Source organism: Cynara cardunculus, assembly GCF_001531365.2.
Source record: "Cynara cardunculus var. scolymus isolate 2C chromosome LG 13, CcrdV1, whole genome shotgun sequence".
In the NCBI taxonomy this organism is placed as follows: domain Eukaryota; kingdom Viridiplantae; phylum Streptophyta; class Magnoliopsida; order Asterales; family Asteraceae; genus Cynara; species Cynara cardunculus.
The window spans coordinates 13,219,570-13,224,640 of record NC_037540.1 but is presented as its reverse complement, the minus strand read 5'-3'; the positions used below and the strand labels follow the sequence as shown (position 1 = coordinate 13,224,640).

At 33.6% G+C, this 5,071-nt stretch overlaps 1 long non-coding RNA gene across 2 annotated transcripts; it reads left to right on the top strand.

Annotated features, from left to right (window-relative positions):
- Positions 1-386: 386 nt before the first annotated feature.
- On the top strand, positions 387-3,173 carry LOC112525563. 2 transcript variants are annotated; one of them, XR_003070432.1, is made up of 4 exons: positions 387-636; positions 785-857; positions 2,143-2,277; positions 3,023-3,173. It is a non-coding gene; the product is annotated as an uncharacterized LOC112525563 (long non-coding RNA). The 2 variants fall into 2 exon arrangements; XR_003070433.1 differs by lacking the exon at positions 3,023-3,173 and adding an exon at positions 1,810-1,885 and having other exon boundaries at positions 2,143-2,430.
- The last annotated feature ends 1,898 nt before the right edge of the window (positions 3,174-5,071 follow it).

The window sequence follows — 5,071 nt, the reverse complement described above, 5'->3', positions numbered from 1 at the left end:
TATCGATATATTTTTGTCAAATTTTTATGATATCTTCAAACATATATTTTATTCAAAAATAAAAACATCATCGCTTTCTCAAAATCACATAAAGTCATATTATAACATCGACTGAGATAATGACTAAAATAAAATATTTAAATCACGATGTATCTCGCTGCATTGCGCGAGTACGCTTCTAGTTTTATAAAACAAATTTAATAAAAACCTTAAATGCAAGTTCAAAAGCTTAAGATACAACCCAAAATACAGGAATTACTTTCTAGAAACCCAAATTACAACTTAAGTTTCAGATTTGAATCTCTTCGGTTCCCAAAGATTATATTCCCACTCCACTAAAAAGGTTACGTTTTCCAATTCAACAGATTTACACGTGTGTCGAGGTGACTATTAATTTCCAAGGTGTAAGATTTGTTCATGATAAAACACACTGGTTCTTCATTCTTGCTCTCCATTGGTCCTCCATCTCAATCCCAAAATAAGATGGTGTAGAGCAAGATCGATTCTGTCTCAGCCTGACTCATAGGTCGATCTCTGGATTTCTCTTCAAAATAGTCGGTTGTCGTCGTCTGTGGATTTCTTTTCTGTAATCGACTTCGTCTTTCTCCATCTCTCTCACACTCTCCCCTGTACCAGGTGCAATCTCTCGATTTCTCTTTTTGGTAGTCGATCGATTATCTCCATCTCTCTCACACTTTACGTTTGACCTAATTTTCTCACTTTGTAGTGTGTATCATTGTGTAATCATTACTAATATGTTTTTGGTGCAATTTGTCATCCGTAGATTTTCATCTGCAATTTATCAAAGGGATTGATTCATATACATTGATCGATTCCTTTCAAAGGGATTTAACGATGTAAGTTTTTCTCGAACCTTCTACACACTATTTAATACTTAGAATTTATATCTGTTTGGTGTGTTTTCTTGATACGTTGTTTAGTAGGAAGTATGTGGTTAAAGAAAATTTTCCTTATTATAATCATGTCTCTCCAGGTATGATACTCCATAGCTTTTCATTTTTTTAATTTCTTTAATCTCTGCCTGGGTTTGATTTTTTGATTTCCTTAACTTCAACTTGAAATCTTTCCAAGGAAAACTTGCAACTGGTATGGGGAATCCTAAAGTGCACCTAAAGGCATTAAGAAAAAGGAGAACTGGTAGATTCAGCATGAATATTGTGTGGTAGAGAACAAATGAATCTTGATCATTCATGTATCGGAGTTTCTTATTAATAGGTAGAAAATTACATTACATCATAGAAAATGCAACACCAAGACTTTGAAACCTCTCCTGGCCAGCAGTGTCCCATATCTAACCAATTAATCAGCCAAAGATATCGTGACTCTATATCAACATAACTAATATCAAATTAGTGGTCAGTTATAGGAATCCTACTTGTATTGTAACAATATTGTCATCTATCTGTAACTCCTTGGTCACAAAATCAGCTCTAATTGTTGCTTTATATTGTTGACTGAATCTCTTATGTACATATCTTTAGAAGCAATAAAAGATCCACGCTTAAACAATTCAAAGTCACATACCAGTAATTTCAATATCTAAATCTCTAAGGGGGAAGGAAGAGGAGGAGAAAGAAGAAGCCACATGCGTAGGGCTCCTCCCTGCAGGTTGTGTAACAGATAAACATAGGCTTAGATGGAAAAAATTGATCTTGTCCAAAACATAACCTTGTGTAACTGGATATGCAGTTAATGCTCCGATCTGAGTTACATTTAGATCAAATTCTAGCAGTTGCATTCAGCAGCAGGGTGGTGTTATTAATCAATATGTGACTGACATCCATATAGGCTACAACACAAGTAGAGGAGGTATTGTTGCTTGGCTTGGTCAAAAGTATTATCTTCACTCTAAAGGCAATATAAGGTAGATTGTACCCCTACTTGAAAAGTTTTGATATTTTATTCCCCTTGTCAATATTTCTGTGAAGTATGATATGGCCAAAGAGCAATTCCAAATGAACTATCATATGCTACCTAGAACACACATGGCACTGGTTTCAGGAAATAACAAATAGATGCAAACTGCAATTGACTCCTTATCAATACATAAGGAATCTTAACCATGGAGAAGGTTGGGCTAATTCCAAGGTCTAACTATTAAAGTTCCCATTTTTCATATAGGACATATTGGTTGTGAAGCCACATGTTTCTCTCAATTGCTTGCAAAGTTAAGAGTTTATGGTGATGTTGTTATTAGGGAGACGGTTGGATGATGACAATCTTCATCTTATCATCTTGGATATGATGTTGCCGAAGGTCTCTTTTTTCTCTTACACTTGGACAGATCATTCTTGATATGTATTCTAATTTGTTTGGCCTTTATTTTTGCTATATACATATATATGAATAGGTAAGTGAGAAAGACATTTGAAAAACTTTAACATGTTTGATGATTACAACTGTTTTTTGATTGTTATTGTTATTACTGAAAGTTGGAAAAAAGAAAGAAAGAAGAGAGGTTGGTGTTGGTCGCCATCCAGGGAACTCCAAAAATTTATGTACAGAAAAGTGGGGGATGGATTTCTTGATCACTTCAAGATGGAGAAGAAGAAGAGATCTTTTTTTGATCTGTTTCTGCTGTTGTGGGAAACACAAATTCATAAATTCATACTAAGTCCAAGATTTATTTCTTGATCACTTTATTATGTATGTGGATTGTGGGAAACACAAATTCATACTCAAGTCCAGAAATATACCTCACACTGTTAGCCATCCCATCACCTGTTGATCTGTGCATAATCTGTTTCCTGGTATGTATTATATGTTTTGATAGTGTAATAGAACCTTCTTCATGTTAATTGTGTATTTGTGTTATAGATTAACAATTTCCTTCCACCGGTTCTTAGTTTTTAAGTGAAAAGTCTGTTGAAATGGTTCTTATAAACACGGAACCTATTGAAATGGGTTTTTTTGATCGAAGTGATTTGGTGTCTAAATCCTAGATTTCTATTGATTTCCCATTTATTTACTACATAACGTAATTAATTGGTTGACTCTTCAGGTTGATCTTGCTCATTCGTTAGCTATTCATGATCAGCTAACACAAACCAATCGACGATGCTGCAACTGCCATGCTCAGACTGAAACACCGTCTAACAGAATATTTTGTATTTTCCAAAATATTGTTATTTAATTGTTTTTTTATGTTTCTGCCCTTCATGCGCCCAACAATTGCGAATTAACTTGTTAGGACAATAAGGTAAAAGATTTTTGGGTGTATGTTTCAGCTTTGAACCAAACTTTTTAAATGGCTTAGTCTCAATACTGACTTCACCAGCTGAACCACAAGTATCTTGTGCTGAATCAAGTTGTGGAAATCCAGAAAGTAAAAGATCTTTATCCACATATGGCACAGGACCATGAGAAGCATACTCCGATAAAGCTGAGAGTATAACATTCTTTCTTGTGGGTTTTGTTTAAGATCTCTATGTATAAAGATCTGCACACACTGTACTACTATTGTGGTTAGCAAGACCGCAAGAATAAATCTATGGCTAAACCTATCTAAGCATAAAAGCACTAAACCTATGGCTGTATTGTAGTCTTTTATGTATTCTTTTATATTTGAAGGGATGTAAGTACCTAGTGAATGTACTTGATTACTTGTATGGTTTCTGTAGAACCAAGAATGTCATGTTATTAGAATTATGTGTATAGTAAATTCATGTTTATCTTGACTCTATGGGTTCCAATATGCTTAAACTCTGCTTTATGCCCACACTGTTAGCAAAGTTAAAAGGAACAATGCTACAATTTCTTTGGAAGTTTAGTTACTGGTTTGTATCTGGTTGGAGTTTGGAAGTTGAAGTCTGCAAAGCTAAAAGGGAAAATATAATCTTTGAATCTCTGGTTACTGATACACAAGTGTATGGACAGGATTTGAAGGTTCTATGCATAACAGTGGCTTTTTACCATAACTACATGGCTTGGATTTCTGTTTTGTGGAAATTAAACTGTCAACATTTGGCTTGGGTGTTGGTATGGATAATTTGGAATGGAGAGGTAGATTCCAATACTATGGTTCCTGCAAAGTAAACAACAATTTGTATGTGGTTTTGGAGTCTACTTGACAAGTTGAAACTTGGTGTAGATTCTTATGTGAACAATTGATTGGCTGGTTCCCTCTTGAAATGGATTGGTTTTGAAAATAGTGGCATCTTGAATAGGCCTCTATTAATTGCATTTCCTAAACATTTTTTAGGAAGATGCTTTTATTTATGCCCATTTTTTTTTGTAATTCCTTTTCAATTCAATTAAAAAATTCTGGGGGTTCTGTTCTCCTTTTCAAAAAAAACCACCCCTTAGATTAGTTGATCTAATTCAGTTGTTTATTGTATACGAATTTTTATAACAGACATAATGCAACTAGATTTACACAGTCCATCTGTAGCAATGAAGGATTAAATTGGTTTGGTTTTATCTAATATTTTGATCAATAATGACCGAATAATTTCAACCATTTTTATACACCAAGATGCAAAATAATATTACATAAAATAAGTTTGTTTTGTAGTTTAATAGTAATTAGATTAGATTGGATTATGTTTAAATAATATTTTATTTTAACAATTTTTCGTCAATCGACTCCAATTAAAACCATAGCTCTTATTTATTGAAAATGTATTAATACGTAAAGCTTAACGGGTCATTTACTAAACGTTTATCTGATAAGCGTTTACCATATCATTTACCTTACCGAATGAACATTACAAGGACTAATAATCTTACCCGATAAGAGTGATAAAGATAGAGAGTCTTATCCGATAAGAGTGATGAGAAAGATAAAAAGTCTTACCTAGTAAAAGCGACGATAAGGACGTAGATTCTTACTTGGTAAGTGACAGTGACGACTCGGTATAGATGGAGGGTTTTACTCTGTAAACGCTTACCTGGTAAATTGTTACATATGATACCATTTTGATGGACTACAATCTTACCCATTAAAGTAAGGTATATTGTTAAATCTTAGCGGTAAGCATTTAGGTAAACGACCTCCTAAGTGTAAATATTTCATAATCGTTTATAAAGCAAATTTAACAAATGTTTTAAA